Source organism: Accipiter gentilis, chromosome 5, assembly GCF_929443795.1.
Source record: "Accipiter gentilis chromosome 5, bAccGen1.1, whole genome shotgun sequence".
NCBI lineage: Eukaryota > Metazoa > Chordata > Aves > Accipitriformes > Accipitridae > Astur > Astur gentilis.
In genome coordinates, this window is record NC_064884.1 from 20,136,337 (window position 1) to 20,156,673 (window position 20,337).

Here is a 20,337-nt window from a genome sequence, read left to right on the forward strand (position 1 = left end):
ACGTGTTAATAAACATCTGGTTGCCATTAACATATTTTGTGAGAACAGAAGCAGGATAAAAAGTAGAAATTCAAGGCAGAACCTACATAGAAGTAAATCTGTGTTATTCTGTGTTTGCATCAGTAGCAACCTCCCGGAAGAAGACATCTTTGCACTTTTCTTGTGCTTGTGAAACAGACCACTAGGACTGATTAATACCAGTCAGGCATGTGTAAAAACACAGTATGGACAAAGTAGTTGCCATGTGGTAATAAGAAATTTGTCCACAGGATCCAGAGAGTATTAGAAAGAGCTTGGTGTGCCTGTGGTCATCTCAAAAAACCCTGTCCCAGTAAGCATTCCTGTTCTGGCTCCACGAGCAGGGAATAAAAAGGGGCAGGACGGAAGAGTGCTGATCGCTTTTCTCCTTGCTTTTCAGGGCTGGGTGAATCCACAGAGCATATCTGAGGCTCTTTTGAACAGTCACCAGCAGATGAAGTAATTTGAGACCTCACCCACACCACAGTTTATTCAGCCAGCTGCTGTAGGTCTTTTAACAGAGGTGCTTTTTAATAAGGCATGAACATCTTATTAAGTCAAGCACTGAAAAATGTCACTTTGATTTTGACATACTACCCACAAAGTATGATGTATTTTCTGTTATGTGTTGTTGTCAAGGTGAAGAAATTAATTAGCGTGGATTTTTAAGTACTTTGATCTTGAACTCTGATTTAAGTTGGAAAGGAAACCTTGTCCTAGATGAATAAAGAGGTGGTGCAACAGCTGATCAGACCTCTGGTGAGGAGCCAAGCCCTGCAAATGCAAGGAGGTGATTTCAGTCTTGTTTCTGTCTGTAGCTTCTCCAATCCAGTTGCTCAGTTTCTATGAAGGCTTCTGCTGGCAGCAAGCAGACATCAGGAGACACGTTCAGACATGTATTGTCTGAAATCCAGGTACTCTTCATTTCTGGAAATCTGGGGAAAGGCTGCCATCTGCTGTAATACAAAGCGGGTGCTGGAAATAAATCTGACCTAAATCAAACCGTAGCAGTCGCGTCGGAGCTGTGATGAGCCTAGGGCAGAAGCAAGGTAAGACAAGTGAAGATGAACTGTGCGCTTAGAAGCATGTTGATGCTTCCCACGCGGATCACTCTCCTAGTAACAGCTGTTACCTATCCCTACAAAATCATGCCCTTAGAGGAAAAGAATCATCCTTGTGGTCCCCACCTGCTTTAATCCCTGGGATTTCCACTCAAGGTCAGAGATGGGCAGAGGGGGACTGAGCCACCTTTCAGAAAGCTGCTGGCGGGGGACCCTGCTGTGAGGGGACAGTGTGCTGCTTCCTCAATTTAATCTAGGCACCCACGTACTTCTACAGCCTCTCAGCTGTAGAATTTTAAAATGCACAAAGGTGTGTGTCATACCTAAGACAGCAATGAGTTAGCTTGGCCACTTCTGCGTTACTTGGGATTCCTGTGGTTGTACCCTCCACTGGTGGACCTTGCAACCTAGAGCAGAGCAAAGCCTAAAAGCATCTATAATTCAGGGCCTTTATCTCTGATCTTTAAAATAAAATCTGTACTGAACTCTGTGGTAAAACTAGAATCAAATTCATATCTCTGAAAGTCTCTAAGGTCCCAGCTCTGCTTGCTTGGTACCTTCTTTAGACACCACCAAGTTGGTCTGCTTTTTCTGTACTTTTTTTCTCACTCCGCATCATCACTTGCTCTGAAACTGCACATTTTGACTCACAAGTAATCTCAGGAACAAGAGCTTTTAGTTTGCCTGAGTAAAGGCAGACTGAGAGGCCAGAAAGAATTGTTCCAAATAAACAAGTTAGCATGGGAAAAGGTGGGAATAAAGGACAGGAGCTCCTGACACCCTGCTTGTTTTGTAAAAAGACATTTACTGGGTGGCTGTGGGGTGGCAACTCTGGCAGATGCATGTTCCTGGAGTCCTTTAAGAATCAAACACCTCCTCTCATGCATGCTCAGATGAAAAGGATGCACTCAGGAGATGTAGTATTTGAAACACTTGGGTTGTATATTTTCTGTCTGCTTGTAGGCACGCAACCATCTCTCTGCCAGATGGTGCCTAATACACTAAAATCCAGTGAAGTCAAGACATTTTTCTCCTTCTGGGATACCAGGATGCTTGGAAACAGTGAGGTCTGGGGATGAAAATAATTGATTTTTGGCTGTGTTTCGTTACAGTGGTCAGGAGGTCTAACGTCAAATATTGCTGACTAGATGGTCAGCTCAAGGTGGTAGGTACTCAAGCCTAAATGGTGGAAGTGGACACAGATACAGAGGCCAATAAAAGAGAGGTAAATATTTGTCAGCAGTACAAAGGCGTGGGCCGTACTGGTGAAAACACCCAGGATGTGATGTAGACAGAAAAAAAGAAATGAGAGAGGAACTTCTTCAGGAGTATCTCAAAGAGCAGCAGGATTAGAGAAGGAGTCTACAGGCTGCAAAAGGAGAAGTCTTATATAGACCCAGCAAAACTGGAGAGCTTGATAAGGCCTCTTAATCCCCATGGATGATTTAAGTAAATTCTACAGGTGAATTTCATATGCATCAGACACACCTGGTCTTCACACAGTGATTCCTTGTTGGCAAACAGGAGAATCTCCTGTTGAGTTTTTCAGTAACTTCTAATGTCGCCATTTAATTTAAAAGCAAAGCCCTGTCTGAGTCCATGTTTGATGATATTGGAGTTGCTGCTTGGACCAGACTGTTTCCCATTACACTTCCCTGAAAGCATCCCACTAGAATCCCTCCTTTTGTAATGTTGGGGTGGCAGTGGCCGAGTTCAAAGGGAGTGCTGCACATAACAAAGCTAGCCTGGAAAGCTGACATAAAAAAAGCCAGAGCCCATGATGACTCAGGTATTAATGTACTGCACTTCATCAGAATAAGCTGCTATCTGATAAAATGCGCTCACTCCAGATACAGAAGCAAGAGCTTTTAATTTTACGCAGCCTCTTTACTGGAGACTAACAGTACCAAAAAGAAACTGGGTTAAATGCAGTTACATCTGCAGCATGTCTAATGTGCTGAGGAATGACTTAGAGCCAGGAGGACCTCTGCTACCATTGTAGACATGGAGGAATAAATGCCATATCATTTAGGAGCAATGGGAGAGATTTGCCATCCCTGTTTTATGGGCTGTCCTTATGCTGTGACAGTGTCTCAATGGAGTTGATTAAGAAACTCTCCTAGGCAGAGCCATTGATCTCCACTACCCTGATCCAGCCACTTTTCCTTCCTGCAGGCCCCTTCTTCTCACACTTTGTGTGCTCTGACATGCAGTAGTAGCCTGGCTCATTTCAGCTCTGAAGGAAAATGTGGGTATCATCCTCCAGGGTCAGACTAGGCACCCATCCTGCCCTGTATCTTGCCTCTAGCAAGGATACAGCATGTCAGGTGGTGGCCCATGAGCACAGAGGTGGGCCAGTCATTTGTCTTCTTTACAGGGGTCTGATCATGAGCTCTAATAGTTAGCAGTTGGTTGACATGATAAAAATAATCTTCAAAATTGTTGTATATGTTAATTTTGAAAGCCACTAATGTTGCCCTATAAAACTGCCATTCTGCATCTTTCTAAGCTCCTGTCTTGAAGGGTTTCTTGTGGCATTGAGCACCATGCTCCACTTACACAAGGCATGGAAGTGTTTTCCCCGCTATTGGCATGAAAAATTCAGTCTTAATATCCCTTCACATCACTGAAGGCAAGAAGAGCAGAAACTCTCCATCTGCTTTCTCTGCAGAGTTCATTATTTTACATATTTCTTTTATATCCCTTGCTTCCTCCAAGGAGAGCATTTCCTTGATGTTTGGTTGTTCCTATCATTGTTTAATGCTGCTCTTTTAGAGACAAGATTACCCACTATGCTCAGGGTTCCTGGGGGACCTACCCCTCTAATTACTTTTAATCATTATTTTCCCTCATATTCCTTACAAATCCCAATACCTTGTTCATTTTTCTCACTTGCAGTACAAGCTGAGCAAAGGTTTTCTGTGAAAGTTTCTGAAAGCTAGCCCTGCAAGCAAGGACTGTCTAAAATACATCACAAGAAAGGAGCCCAGATAGCACTAGAGATAACCCTGCTTTTACAATAGTTGGCTACTACTTCTGCCACCGAGCAGTAATATGCATTTCCTTACATTTTATTGTCTCTTGCACTCACTTGTACCTGGGAAAACATCGAGCTACTTTGTTCTTCTTACTGTTTATTTTTGACATCACAAAACCCACTGTTTCCCCTGTTTCTTTTCCAGGAAGACTCCACAGAAGACTCCTGAACCAGAGTGAGCATAGGAAAAAACCCTGTCATATTTTGTTGTTTTTCAAGAATGCCAATTTAACTCACGTATCTGAAAAAGCAGCTGTAGAAAAATTTTCCTGGCTAAAACTACTGGGATTGGACTTGTTTACCTAGGAGACTCTTTGTAGGATTATGTCCCACATGCATAGGAATAAAGATGTTTGTCGTTTTATATCACCGGGGCACTGTAACGCGCTGGCAGCACTGAGTCACACTCTCCTGCAAAGCCGACGTGGCCCTTGGCAATCAGTAGGAAGCAGAGATAACTGAAATGCTGCAGTCAGAAGACTTACCATAAAAGCATACTTTACGGACCTAAGTTGTACTCAGAGAGGTGGATGGACAACACATCAAGTGAACTATGGTTGACTGACTCACAATTTCCTCACCAAACTCTGCTGGTAAAGCAATGGCTGTTCTTATCAGCAGAGAACTGTCAGCTTGTTCAGGCTGAGAGAAAGTTCATAAGACCAGCCACGCTGCATGCCCTGAGGGAGTTTGTCACAGTTTAAACCAGCCTTTCTTCCCAAAGTCACTAAAAATCACCCACTGAGTATCCTACAGTCCCTGGGGGCCAGGAGATATCTCAGGCTGGACTGGCATTGTTACTGCCACCATGGTGTTTAGCCAAAAGATGACAGTCAGAAAAGCAAGCAGCAGGAGGTAACTGCATGTCTGTCACCCTTTCCTTCTGGTCCACAAATATTATGCAGCATTAGTTTATTCTTCCCAAGGGGAACAGAGAGCTTTGCTGTTAATACAAAATGCAGCAGAACAGTAACAACATATAACTTGGAGATAATGTCAATGAAGCATAAGGTAGAAAATCAAACAATTTTGGCAGAAAATCAAACAATTTGTTACTTTCCCTCTGTGAGCAGATAACAAGACTCTCTTCATTGCAACTGGAAAATATTAAAGGTCACGGGAGGGTGCATGGCTAAAAGGTCACTTTGAGGGCATGTTTTTTCCCTGTCTCTCTGCCCCAGTTAATCATTGTGGCTTTGAATGTACCTCGCTGGTGCAAGAGAAACACAGATCTGAGGTTTTCAGCCAGATCAGTACTTCCTGGGCAAATGGCTCTACATAAGGGTCACTTCATGCTAAGCGAGTGATGCGAAATTTCTTTTTAAAGTTGCTCTGAGCAATTGACCAAGATGAACCTGGCATGATGTCTCCCCGACTCGGGTGAAGATGCTTCAAGATCGGAGATCTGAACATCACCAGCTGAGCACTGAGGTCAGTCCTGCACAGCTGGACTTCGCTCTGGCTTAGCTTGTGGACCAAGACCAGACACATTGCAGCGGTGAGTGTATCAACCCATGATTCATCCAAGGGAGGCATAGAAAATGGTATCCATGCTGCAGCACTCAACTTCAGCATCAGACTAACCCATAAGGATGGAGAGGGGAAACTTGGTTTACCACCAAGGCTGTGGGAAGGGCTTTCCTTTCAAAAACAGCTGCTCCTCTGCTGGGGATTCCCTTTGTTTTTGCCTTTCCCCTCCTTTCTCATCCACTCCCATCTGTCTCTTTGCCAGTGGGAAGTGGTTATGTAGATATTCCCAGGTCCCTTTCTGGAGAGTCAGACTACCGAAACCAAAAAATGAACACGATTTGGGCAAACCCAAACTTTCCGTCTCACTTGCATGTGCTTGCAGGAGTCATGGGGACACCCCCAGCCAGCTGGCAGCAATAGCATGGCAGTGAGGCAGGAAAGCCATCCTCAACCCACACAGCTGAGGACCTCTGTCTAAGACAACAGTAAGTAACACAAAACAGAACCGCAACAGAGGACAGGGCTAACATGGCCTCCGTCCCTCCCACAGCCTCTCTGATTTCATTGACTTTATCCATGTGAGTAAATTCTGCAAACTCAGTCTTTCTGCAGTCTGGATCTATATACAGCGATCAGTTTTATGATATGCTCACAATCTCTCACTTTATTGCAACTATGTTGTGTTTTAGGGATTAGAAGACAGAAAGACTCCAACTAATGTGATCCCCAAGAAAAAAAACCAAACAACCAAACACCACATTTTCCCCATGAGGAGCATGTCGAATGTGTGCCTGCAGTCTGAACATGGCTGAGGCTGTTAAGGACAAAGAGATTTCTGCCGGGTAGTGGAAAAGATGATATGAAAATATTGTGAGTGAGGTTTGCAGGTTGCTGGAGGGAAATTCCCATTGGCTTCCTAACACACATTTAATATTTAACATGTTTTCTTTACTGCTTTTGCTGTTACAGCTTCCAATAAAGCCTGTTTGAGCTGTGCTGAGCTGATATTAATTCCAGCACCTCAGAAAGCCAAGGATGGTATTTTGAAGCGTGAGAAGGTACATCTTTATTTTCTAAAGCATGTCTAGGAAAGGTGCAGTGAATGCAAGGAGAGCGCAGCAGCGGTGGTGATGACCACTGACACAGAAGCCAAAAGTTACAAAGTAATAGTAATATTAAACTATTACTTCTTTCTGCTAGTGCCACATTTTCTGCACTTTAAACTCATCGTATAAACCAGTTACCTCTTGCAGGGTAAGGCAAGAGATCAGATTTGATTGCAATTTTGCATGCAAAGCAGCAAATTGTGCTATTTCCACCTACATCAGTGTCTCCCAAACTGTCACGTACACATGAGTGGCAATCAGCAGGCTAGGCTGAGTAGCCAGCACTTCAGTCCACACGTCAAGCTGTGCTTTCAATAAGCTTTGCAATGAAAATTTCGGTGCTGTGCAAGTTGTGAGCCACAAAGACATTGTAAAAACTGCCAGGAATAGTCAGATGCAAAAAGCTTGAGATCCACAGCAGCAGTTTTCACTCTCCGGTTGTTGTGGCTTTGGGTGTTAACGTGAATCAACAATAGCAACAACAACAAAAGCACCCAAATCTCCATCTGAGCATGAAATGACCACTTCCAAACAGTGCTGGAATGTTTTGCTTATTGGAAAACAGCTGGACTCATACTGTAAATAAAAGGGTGGAAGTTGAAGGTGATGCCCATGCCCTCAATAAATTGTCATGTTGCACAACTAGGGCTGCAAGATGTGCAGGCTGAGGCTCTGATTATGTCAGGGAAGGATCCTGGACTGATCTCCACCGTGTTCACACACTTCCACGTGGACTGTGGCTGAGTTTGTTTGACTTTGTAGCATCAGGCCATCCGGGGCCTTGCAGATAGGGAAGTGAGGGGGAAGTAATTGCAAGACAGGCATCTTAATATCCTTATTTGTCCTCCATGGCATCACTCAGTATTTCACAATCTGAAACCTGGGGACCCATGGGTGCACCCAGATGCGTGGTGGCCTGAGAAAGTGAAAGGAGGAAAACTGCAGCCACAAATTTCCATTGGCCTCTGAGGGTAAACGCTAATGAAATCCTCCCAGCTACTTCTCTCAGGTGTTCTCTTCTGTAGTGTCCTAAGGTCTGCAGGGCTAACAGCTGACTTGAGCTCCCACAGGAAGATAGCTGTGTGCTGGGTGGGAGGTTCCATGTCTGGGACCAAAAGCCATGACTCAGCCTAGCACTCAAGTCCGTACTAATGCAAGGTGGGAGAGTAGGCCCACTGGAAATGGCAGCCCAGGTGTCTGATACCAGCAGCAATACACAGGTGTGACTACCTATGTCAGTCTTGCTGCTGGAGGCAAAGCAGTAGTAGTAGAAACACAGCCTTGAAGTGACAGAGGCATGCAGTTTGCCCTGTGAGCACAACATCCATGTACGTGAAATGACAGCCTCTACTGTGGGATGTACAATGGTTTGCTTGCTGATGGGTCTGTGCTTTAAATGTACTGAATATGGTTATCCTTTGGAATAAACCTTTCACAGCCTGTGGTAGCAATGCTAGTGCATATCTTTAGCCTGATGCAGACTTTTGCCATGTTGCAAACGAAGTCTGGTGGGAGGAATGAAATGGGATACTGCAACCACAATATGTGGCCTTCACAAGACAGCATCTGGAACAAAGCAAATAATGTCCTTAATGCAGGGTTGTGTGGGGAACAAAGTGTATCCACAGTTCTCTTGTATTTTCTTCCTGCTATTTATTTATCTTATGTGTGTATGTATGTATGTCTCTCTTCTGCATCTACAACTCACTCCTTCTCTTGCAAAAAGCCCAGCCTGCTGCACCAGCGACTGGCACGGGGTTCATTACAGGTGTCAGCAGCTTTCTGTTGCCACTAGTACATTAGTGACATGAGAAAAAAATAAAGTCAGGAGCCTGCTACCTGACGCTGGAGCATCCCAAACCAAAGAGTGAACACGGGTCATGTCAGACACGTCTCTCAAGGAAGCAATTGAAGAGTTGCTGTGACTCTCAGGCACCTGATCCTGGTGATGGCCATTTGGGATTTATCGGTCAAGAGGCTGCAAAACAAATTGTACCCAGCAAACATCTGTCAACAGTGACTACTGAGGAGCAAAAAACCATCTTCAGCCCAGCTGGGGTGACACCAGTCTGTCTGGTGTCTGCGCAGGGGCGGATGCAGAAATGAGTTAGTGAGCTGCAAGCCGGGGTGTGAACCCACGAATTTCCACATATGTGCATTTATGCGGGCCCATAGCCACGTGCTCAGATGCCCCTGCTCGTTAACATGAATGGAATTACTGCTATTAATTAATCAGAGCCTCCCTGTGTTTTAATACCTTTTGTTGACTGCCACAGAACTACAGCCGAGAATTTAAGTGTGTTTAAGGCACGATCAGGCAGGAGGCTGTTATTGCTTAATTGGGATGTAACACGTCCCTGTATTTCAGCATCTTTTGTGGCCTGATGAAGAATTACAGCCTAAATATAAGTCTGAATAAGAACTTACCAGCCAGGGGATTGCTGGGTACAACGCCCCACTAGAGTCTCTGAGCGTGACCGTGGCCACCTGGCACAATTCCACCCCCCTTGCCGCTGCACAGCATGGTGGCCGTGGCTGAAACCTGTGCAGGAGCAGCTGCTGCCATGGAGCGGCCCTCCACAGCGGTAAGGGGACTCTGCTCCCCACACCAGGGGCACTGCTGGGGTGCCTTTGTGGGACCCCTTGCACTCCAGGATGGCGGCCCCTTGGCCACGGGGCACTTGTGGGCCCTCTCAAATGCCAGTGGCTCACCCGTGGGGCGGTTGTGGGGACTCCCAAATGGCGTTGCCTCAGCTGCGGGGTACATGTGGTTCTCTCACATGGCAGTGGCTTGGCTGCGGAGCACTCGCGGGGCTTCTCACACCCCAGGATGGCTGTAGCTGTGGGGCACTTGTGGGGACCCTCAAATGGCAGCACCTTGTCCGTGGGGCCCGCCAAATGGCGGCGCCCCGGCTGTGGGGCACTGCGGAGACCCTCAGCCAACCAGGATGACGGCGGGGACGGCGGGTCCAGCCGCGCCCCAGGTGGGACGGCGGCACCCCGGCCCTGCGGTCTCCCAGAGGGCGGGCCCCGCGCCAAGAGCCGGAGCCGCTGCCCGAGAGGACGGAACCGCAACCCCCAGCGCGGCCGGGCAGGCACAGCCCCTTCCGCTGGCCGTGGCGGCGGCTCCTCCCCCGGGCGGCGGGGAGAGGCGGTGCCTCGACCCCTCCCGCCGCCGCCGCTGCCGCCGCCTGGGCCGCTTCCTGCACCGCTTCCTGCGCCGCGCCGCGCCGCCTTGCCTTGCCCTGCCCTGCCCTGCGCAGGGGGAGCGACGTGTCGCTGCGGAGGCGCCGCGCTAGGCCGCGCCGCCCGCCCGGCGCCGCAGGTAGGCAGCGGGGAGCTCCCCGTCCGCCCGCCGGCTAGGCCCGCCGGCGCAGGTGCCTCCCCGCCTCCGCCGGTGCCTCCCCGCCTCCGCCCGCGGCCGGGGGCTTTCCCGGAGAGCGGCCGGGAAAGTTGAATTTTCCCGGGGGGCCTTTGTCTTTGCGGCCCGGGCGCTCTGCGGGGCGAGGGCCGGCGGGGGCGGCTCGGCCTGTGTCGGGGAGAGGAGGGCGTGAGGGAAGGGGTGCCGACTTCGGGGCTGGGGGGAGTGCCGCCCGGTTTTCCCCTTTTTCTGCCAGTTTACGTTTTGCATTTCCATGGTAACCCCCCGGTGGGAGACGGGCGGTGTCTGAAATCGGTGTCTGTGCCTGGCAGGGAGGTGTTGAGCCTGTGTGGAAGTGTCAGCGTTAAGCCAGGCTTTCCCGGGCCGCCCTGAGCACGGCTGTGGCGGCCCTCTCTCATGTGGGCTCTCTTCCACAGGTCACCGACACGCGGTCCCCAGGCTCTGAGACCGGGCAGTTTTCTGTACGATGCGACGGGGAGAGATATGACGACGGTCTCCCCGAGATCCTCCCCGTGTGTTCTCGCTAAGGTATGGCCAGCTCCTCCAGCATGGCTTTCATAAGCGGTCGGCGCTGGTGCAGGGAAGTAAGGTTTGGAGCAAGTATTTGGGGTTTTTCTCTGCAATGCTGGCACATGGCGCCCAGGTTAACAGCAACCAGGATGGACGGGGATGTGGAGCGCTAAAGATTTGTTGGACCCAAAACCCATTTGGGATTGCGATGGTTCCTGGGTTTATAGACGATCCTAAAATTGTGTGCGTAGACAAATGTCACTTCTCACCTTTCCTTACTGTAATTTTTCAAACATGGTATGTCCTGTTGAGAGAAATACCTGTGTGTGTTTGTAAGATATCGACCTCCTGCACTCTCAACAAAAAATTGACTTTCTCTGACTGTCCAGTTTTGGCGTTAGTATTTTCTTGATTCTCTTTTCCTTCTCTGTAATATTGTCTAAATACTTAGGATTTTTGTTGCAGAACATTGAGCAATCCCAAACGTGTAAAGTACATGTTTTAAAGTACATCAAAATATTTATTTGACTACAGATTTGCATGTGTGGGGTTTTTTGAGAGTTTTAAAGCACAGGTGGCATACTGACTTTGCTGTCTCACCTGTACCCTATCAGACGGAGTCCTGAATGAGAAGTCCTATGGACTTCCACGCAGCTGTGGCCCTGTGCAATCACAGCTGCTTTGCAACCTTGTGAAAAAATGCTCTTATTAAAAAACCTGACTGCAGTGTGTTAATTGTTCTAGTGGCTGTAGTAATTACTACTTTAGCCTGAGAGCCAGCGTGACTCCCAAACTGAGAGACAAAAGCTATAGTTCCCTTGAAATCCTCTGGGCATAGGATGGTGCTTCTGTTGGATAGGAAAACAATGCCTGAAATGAACTAATTGACAGGAGATCTATGGCTGTCTAAGCAAAAGCTGCTGTGCATTGTGTGGGCAGCCTCACCAGTGAGGTCTGAAGACTGCATGCTGAGAAGCAGCTCTACCTTTCCCATCCCATTTGTCAGTAATAGGATCTATACTGGGTGTCCCTGTGTCTTCAGTACCGTCTTTCGCTGTAGTAGGAGTCTGGTGCATGCGTGGAGGAATTTTGCCTTCGTGATGACAGCACAAACCTCATGGGAGGAGAAGGGGATGTACATTTCCAAGGTTGAACAGGAATATTGTTTGCCTGAGAAGTATCAGGAGCCACTAGAGAGAGTGAAGAAAGCAGACCGCAGACTTGCTCTTTGGCAGTTTGAGTGGGAAGAAGTTGGGAAATGGAATCATGTAGGTATCGTTTCTTCTTTTGGGGCAGCAACTCTGTGTAGAAGCCACTTCCGCTTTCCTTCTTCATACTTTTGGGGAAATTAGTTGCTGCGAGTTTCTCAAGAAGAGTGAAGGGCCATGAACATCTTATCATCATCGTTCCATTTGGGAGGCTCAGTTTTCTTTTGGTTTCTGTTACTTTTTTTTGTTCTTTTTTTTTTTTTACATTTTATTTTGTTTATTCCTTGTCTTATTTTATTAATGTAGCTTAAAGAGGGAAAGGGTAAGCATGAATGGATGGTCTACATGCATATTTCTGGGGCCTCATATGATTAAGTCCAAAGAAATATTTACCAGCACATCTAAGATTTGTCTTCCCCATATTTTTAACTCTTTGCACCTACTTCACCTAGGTGCTAGGTTTTAAAAAAAGATCTGAGTATTCTTTTCAAAAGGTAAAAAATCTTTAATGTATTTCTCTGCTAGTCAAAAATGGCAGATCCATTTACTGATCAGATGTTCCAAAATACTCATCTTTGGACGGAGAAGCAGCTACGATATTTCGCCTATTAATCTGGTTTGTAAAGCAAAAAAAGGAGCCACTTTAGATGTGTGTGTATGTGTGTTTAAGATAGGTTGGAGTAGCATTTCTGGTGATTTGCGATATGACAGAGTTCCCATCAGTTTTACACAGTTACTGTAAGCAGTGGTGTAAGGCCTTCCTTTTATTTTTTGGCATTCTAAGCGTAACATAGCCATAGTTTTTTACGTTTTATAGAAATATTTATTATTCTTATAAACGGAAGCTATTTGAGGGATTAAAAGGAAGTGATGTGAATAGAGGTGATCTGTTTCATTTGATCTTCTGTTGGGCAAGTATTAACACCACAAGAACTGTCAACAAACACGGGTGGCACTCTCGTTGCTCACCAAGGTAAAGTTTGGATGGTCTTGTTTGCAGAATACTTGCCCTACAGAGTGACATACTGCCTCCTGCTAGTGGACTGGCATCCTATGTCAAGACCACTTGATAAGACTTGTTATGAGGTATGCTGTGCCTGCTTTTCGATAATGCCTGGTTTCAGCTTTTTGCATAATGTCAAAACTTAAATATTTTTATTTGGCTCTTTCGTAGCTACTTGCAGTTGTTTGGGGCCTTGTTAAGGCTTTTGAAAGACATGATTCTCATGAAGAATCACGTTTTTAGAAAATTAGTTTCAGATTAACAAATTGAGCCTAACCCTGCTGATGACAGCAAGTGGAGAGCCTGCACATGGAAACTTGCTCTTGACTCAAATTGCCATGAGCTTCTGTCGAACTTCTTTCATGAAGTTAGGACCTTAGCATTACAAATTTTGCTCTGGCTGCACAGTTCTTCTGCCTTTCCTCAAAATGTCACTTCTCTGCGGTCTCTGCCTTTGACAGACTTCTAGCTGGAATGCCTGCCGGGGCTCCTTGATCTTTGCTCAGCTGCATGTACCTCTGTGGGGCTATATGAGATGCTCATATTTCACAATTTTCCAAGGGGATAATGCACACTGTAATGCTGATGCCTGGAAAAAAAAAAAAAAAAGAGTGCAAAAAGATTTCACTCTCATCCTGTGTGATAGTGTGGGCAACTAACCACAAGGCCTTTTCTTCTCTGATGTACATTTTTACTGCTTTGTTAGTTGTTTCTGAATGATTTTACCACCCCTGGCATGGAAGAACTTGATGTGTAATGACCTACATAGCTGTAGGAAGGTCTGTTCCTCCAGCACAGAAGCTGCCTTCTGATTTCAAATTTGTGTTCAGCATTGGGAAGTCAGGTTTCCATATGAGACGAAGTGCATTTGGTACATTGAGTATATCACAGATGTTTCATTTAATTGTTTTATTCAGTATCTGAATAACAGTGAAATATGACTTTTAAGATAGTTTGTCTATAGAGAGATAAATTCCTTTCCAATTTTTGACAAAATGTTTACACTTGTGTAGTACTCTAAACAACTTGTGCATACATGCATTCAAATAACATATTATTCAGTGATGGGGGCTTTTTGGGGTAATTTTTTCAGAGGATCTTATTCTTGTATTTAAAGAACTGAAGCTCAAGTAAAGCGCTTTTGCCTTTTTTTTTTTTTTAAAATCTACTGTTAAGGTGACTTCAGCTGGAGAGGGTAAAAACTGGTACAAAATGTAATAATATGAAAGTCAAATGCTGTTTTACCCTGGCCTTGTGGTCTACCCACAGTGCTTTGCAGTGGGGATGCAGCTGTCCTGTTCTTTCTTTGTAGTCAGATTACTTTTTTTCTTGCCTGTTTCCCCATTTGAGGAGAGCGTTTTGAGATGGCGTTATGAAAGAGGTGATTTAAGGGGAGGGTGGTGGCATTACTTTTTAAGCTATTCAAGTGCTCTTGCTTTTCCACAGTCCCCACGATGCAGTTAGCTAAGAAAGTAGTGCAATCTGGCTCAACTCAGCACTGTCCAAGGAATTACAGAATATGCTGGATCATTAACAGTATGTGTGGCTAAGCAGGGCTGATGAGAAATGCAGATAACTCATACATAGCTTCCTTTTCAGGTTGCTTTCATCCCAGAAAGGCTAATCTGGATGGTCATCATTCATTCTAGCTCTGCAGAGAAGGTACACCCTCCAGGTGGGAACATGAGATTTGGGATCCTATTAAAAGATGTGTGGAATGCACTAAAAACCATGTGTGTTTATGAATACAAATGTATGTATATTTATTGGGCTGTCAGAAAGGCTGGGCTGACACAGGCTCCTCTCCGAGTTGTGTAAGGAGATCTGATGTTGGAGTGTGCACCAGATGTAGATGGCTTGCCATGGGGACAAGTCACAGCTCTCCTCTGACTCTAGCCTTGTTGTCCCCCTGACAATCGTCTTCCTACTCTAAAATCCCAGGGTGGAAATAGGTGTTCAGAAAGAGCTTGGGTTAGCAGAACAGCTTCTGTATTCTTAACCTCATTCTCTGAAACTGCTTAAACATTTCTGCTGAAAGCTAACCTTCTTGGCTCCCCTGCTGAAAGAGAGATGTCTGTCTTGGGGCACAGGGACAAGCATGGAAATTTGAGCCCAAGGAATTAGCTGGTTGAAAGAAACTGAAAGCTTGCGTTAGTCCAGGCTGGTTCACGTTGTCTTACAAAGGTGGTGTGTACTTTGCTCATACCATGGTTTCCTTGTTGCAGGGTTAAATCCTGCTGATTTAGCAAAAAGAGCAGTGTAATAATAGAGTGGGAAAGCTAACAGAGTAAATATATTAGACCAATAACAGGCATGTTGTTGGCTCTTGAGGTCCTGGAAGGAATCCCTTGTGCGTTTTTCTCTTGTAGTTATGTTTCGGGTATCCATTTTCTTTAATAAGTATCTTCGGTATTTATCACTTGTTCTAGAAATGGTGAAATATTTTGATTTGGCGTGACTTGTGGGTGGCTTCTGATGGTTTTCTATTCCAAAGGGTATTGGATAACCAGAACAGTACTTTCAAATGCTTTGATTTCACTCTGTTGTTTCCAGACAAAGCCATGAAAAGCAGCAGGGACTTTAGGGTGCCATTCATGTTCACAGAGAAACTTAGCCTTGCCTTACCTTTGGGATGTGGAATGTACTTATTGATAATTACCTAGTGGTGTCTGAGTGTGGCTCATCATGGACAGTGTGGAATACTTAAAGGAGAACTTGCTCAGTGTTGTGTGGTCAGTGGAAGTCCTGGGCACTTAGTATCTCTTCTCAGATGTCACTATTTTTGAAGCCAAAATAGAGTTTGGAGAGCAGATTCTACGAATTGTATGGGCTGGAACATGGTCCATGTTCCTGGGTGCCCCTTGTAGTATCAGGTAACTTACCAAAACTACCAATTTAACTTGAAGGTAATTACTAGTATGTTGTAGATTTATTTTCATTTGGAAGGGAGAGCACAGAGACAGGACAAATATGTATGTCTAGTGTATAAATTGAGACTTACTTCAGGATTGTGCTGGCTTCATAAATTCTAATTTGTATTGTTAATACAGATTACAGCTTTACAAACCAAAATGTGCGGACATGAAAATCCCCAGTAAAAATGCATAACTCGTAATCTGTTACCTTAAGTAGGAAATAGAAAATTGGTTGATAATGCTAATGGAGAACTGCCCAAAAATGAGGAAATACGAAGTTAAGATCCACAAATAGGTGAGGTTTAGTTTGCACCTTCTCTAATGTTGTGTTTATGTAGATAATACTGGATGTAGTGAAGACTTATGATCTGAAAAACAAAGTATGCGGCTAACGCTCAGAATACGGAAAGGCAGTTTCTGATGAACTTCATGCAAGTCTTAATACTTACAAAAACAAGCACGTGCTCAAGAGTTATAACCGTTCTGTGCAATTACTTCTGAGTAATAAGCTTTGTTGTGTTACTCTTCTAACTGCTAAAACCTTGTTTATGAAACTCAAGAGTCATAGCGTAGTCATCACAGGAATAACTTCTTAAAATTCATGTGATTAAGATGTTACTAACTGCAGATCTTCTAATTTGCTGACTGTACAGTATCCAAGCATGTGGTTATTACATTTGTCATCACGGTCATTTCGTTCCGTGCTGTACCTTGTACAACTGTGTCATATCATAGTTGCTGAGCATGTTGCTGAACAAGAATTTTTTTAAAGATGAAGCTGTAAGATTGTTGAATATGAAATACTAATCTTCGTGTGTTCAGACCATAAGAATACCAGAAATTCAAATAATTGAAGCTATTTTCATTGTTGTGATGGTTGATTTAAAAAAAATAATTTTACTGTTTAGCTTCAGTAATATTAAGTTATTACAGTGACAGTGTAATTTAATGTCATTTTTTTTAAACTAAGGAAATTAGTGTGTGCAAAGTAGATTTAATATATTGAAGGCATTTTGCAAATATAGCTGTAATCTTGTAAGGATTTCTGTCATTACTCTTGTATCTAGCCCCTACAGTTTTTTTTTCATTGCATTAATTTAATACATGTTGCTAGACAAAATGTGAATAAATTATGGTGATTACTGGAGAGAACAGAGTTAATCTAACCCAGTTTTAATTGTATATAATTTAAATATTGATGTCATTAAGTTACGTAGTTGCATATTCTTTTTGCTGCACATATGCTTTTCTAAGTAGGAGGCTCAGGGGACTCATTGTTTCATAATTCATTCTGCACAGCTTGTGCATTTAACTACATTTACCTACATTTCACTTGCATTTAAAGTTGAATGAGTTAAAACATTCTGTAGCCATTTGGTTCTCTGTTAACACTGAGTTTCATTTTTTTACTATGTTTAAATGAGCAAATTTATACATTGTTGCATATTTAAAAATGCTGACTCAGAAGACTAGTGTTAGATTAATTTGTCTATAAAATATTTAGTGTGGCATGAGGAACGGCTGTTCTATTGGTGAACAAATGAAACCATTTTTCAGTTGTGTGCAGGGTTAGCGTGCACAGAAGGGCTCAGGTATAGGGCAGGATTTTTGTCTTCATATAGACTTGTCACATATTCCTTTGTAATTCGAATTTAATTCAGGTAATTCTGTTCAGTCTTCTTTCTCTCTCTGAAGCTATCCTTACTTGACTAATTTAAGGACTGCAGTTTGAGGAATGCCTGGTTTTGGGCAGTACAGATGGGTTTATTCCTGTGCAAATGTGGCTGTTCATTGAGGTTAATAATCCATAAGTTCCTGACTTACAAGGCTACTAGAATAGCTGTTAACTATGAATAATTTAGTACAGCATTATATTGCGTGCCACTTAAGAAGGCCTTTGCCTGAGAATCCTTATATCTTGTTGAAAAACACTCAATAGTATGAAGATTACTGCTTGCAGTGATATTTTATTGTACTCTTTTCATTCTATTTTAAGATTTTTCAGTGTACAAAGGCAAAGTGAATATTTTATGGTGATAAGTAATAAAAATACCTGTGCAAGTGTAGGTATAGTTTGGTTTTGAAAGGCTGAGGTATTGAGCTAGACTTTAGTGTTAAATTGTCTTTTAAATTTATTTTAAATCTTCGACTGGCATAATGCAGTTAGCGTTTTCTTCACTGAGATTTATGTAGAGACAATTCACATCTTAGAATATACTTTTAGGCAATACTTGATTATGGGGAAAGGAAAGAGATGTCTTGTACTGATGCTAGCACAAGTACAAGATTTCAGTGCTTTCTATGAATTGCCTTAGTTGCTCATACATCTGGCTAGAGCAGACTGTCTCTCATATTACAGAGGCTTTTTCATGAGAAAAACTGCAAATACAGAACTTTGAAGCAGTTCCAAGTGCAGATAAATTTACTGTATGCCTTTAGGAGACTTGATCATTGTAACTTAGCACCGGATGTGTTTTTTAAGAATGCTAAAATGAGAAGTGTTTTGTCATTATCATAAACTAGATTTTTCACAAAAACACCCCAAAACATTAGGGAAGAGCTTTATGAAGAAAGAAGTTGCTTTGGAAATGTCAAGGGAAGAACGTAAGAATATGAACATCAACAGAAGTAGTAGAGAAAAAGTTTTCTTTGGGGCTTTTTGGGGAGACAGACTGATGCTTTACGGTATTTAAGGAAGGTCTGTCAGATGTCTGGAAAGGTTTTTTCCCCTTTCTGACTACTTCCAGTTTCCATTAGCGCTCCCATTCTCTACCCCTACTGTTAAGTTTTTTTCTAGTATAAGAAAGAAAGGAATCCCCTCCAGAGAAAACCTGGGAGACTGATGTTCAGTCCCTGTGCAACAGTTTTAGAAAGGGTTCTGCCAGGACATGATCCTCCTTGTCTTGCTGCGTTGTCAGATAGAAAGGGAGAGAGGTAAGTGAACATCAGCAATGGTACCCAGTGGGCAGAGTTTTGGCCAGAATACATGTTTGTTAGTCATTGTGGGCCTGTTCATTGGGGTGCTCTGTTATAGCTGTACATATCTTAACTCACCTTTAGAATTGTTTTGTAGGATACTTCCAACCTTGTTTAGAAAGTAGAACTTTTTTTTTTTTTCCAAATGAGATTTGCTGTAATACATGTGATGCTGTTAGAAGTTGACATGGTGACGTACAGTCATCCCTTGGTGCCTGCTTCAGTGATTGAAGATAAAATAGGCCTTTTATCTTTTTGTGCTCCTTCACAGCATAGTAAGTAATTTAGGTATCCCTTAAGGGTTGGTAGTTAAACGCTAAGATCTTGCTAGATGTGTTTATTTCTCCATAAAGGCAAGGATTCAGATCAGTCCCTTTGAACGGGCACTCTTTGAGCTGTACCTTATGGAGATGTTTTAATAAACTCTTAAACCTCTAATAGTTCTGCAGTTTACTACTGACTCAACTGATACTTTGGAAATGCAGCTTTGTTTACAGATGGAAAGAACTCATTATGTTGTTCAGCCCTGGCATAAAATTTTTAAGGCTGTTTATTTTCAAATTGGGAGCTTAAAATTCAACTGAAAATTAGTAGGACTTTCCTTACTTCCGAGCTTTTTGATCTACATTTTAATTGTCTTCTTTCTGCAAATACTTTTTATGCTGAAATAAGCTGTAGCTTACTTTAGTAGGCAGCCATGAAAAGTTGAATTGTCAATTTTCCTGATTCAAGTGATCAAATGTTCTATGCATACTATGTGTTCGTGCTTTTCTGGTATGCTTATGCTCTTCAGATTCTGATTTGTCTGAAATCCAATTATTTCAATTACTATAAATCATTAATGATATATTGTATCTGTGGGTAGCTGTTGCTGAGCTTGTCTGAACTGCAGACCTCCTTCTCTGGAAAGGAGCGCAACAAAGTGAGGGGACAGAATATCCCACCTGCACCCATTACCTTTTTCACTGCAGTGTGTAATGCACTGTGGTTAAACCTTGCGGAGTGTGGCGTGCCTTTGCAGACATCTCGCAGGATGCTCTGCCCATGTCTTGAGTAGAGCAGTTGCAGGAAGCCTCTTGGAGGTGGGCACGGGCAGCTTGTGTGAGCTCCCTCTGCTGGAGGTGGGCACGGGCAGCTTGTGTGAGCTCCCTCTGCTGGAGGTGGGCACGGGCAGCTTGTGTGAGCTCCCTCTGCTGTGGTCATGCACCAGTCTTCACGCTTTCAATCCTGGCCTAAGGCCATCATGCAGATGGGGTAGTTTTTCTGAGAGTTGTCTTACTGCTACTAGTTACTGCTTTATCAAGGAGTTCTTTGAAGACTGAGATCATTTGTGTCTCTTTCCTTGCCCTGCCTGGGCTGTCATGGTTGTTGTGGAGTGGCAGCCCCCAGGACAGTAGAAGCGCTGTGGGGGCTAGATGCAAAAGGTGATCTGCTCCCTGCAGTCACCAAAGATGGTAGGAGGGCAGAGGAGGTGGAAGCCTCAGTGTTGGTCTACCAAAGCTTCCTGATGCCTGTGAGGAAGTTCTGCTGTGAATGTATGCACTATGGCTGCGATACTTAGGCAATAGAAGGGAAGAAGTGCCTGAAAGACTTCTCTTTTTTTAAACATATGATTTTATTGGTGCTGTGTGCAAGGACAAGCTATCCTTCA

The 20,337-nt window shown here is 44.0% G+C and overlaps 1 protein-coding gene across 3 annotated transcripts in view; it reads left to right on the forward strand.

The window, feature by feature from the left end:
• Positions 1–9,924: 9,924 nt before the first annotated feature.
• Positions 9,925–20,337, forward strand: part of VPS54 (VPS54 subunit of GARP complex) — a 53,174-nt gene continuing 42,761 nt past the window's right edge. The window contains exons 1-3 of one of the 3 annotated variants that reach the window (XM_049799738.1): positions 9,925–10,017; positions 10,491–10,602; positions 14,395–14,470. The gene's annotated coding sequence lies outside the window, so the exon portion shown is untranslated. Of the gene's footprint in view, positions 10,018–10,490; positions 10,603–12,791; positions 12,879–14,394; positions 14,471–20,337 lie in introns of those variants that run through there. The other 2 variants (XM_049799737.1, XM_049799739.1) reach the window with 2 other exon arrangements.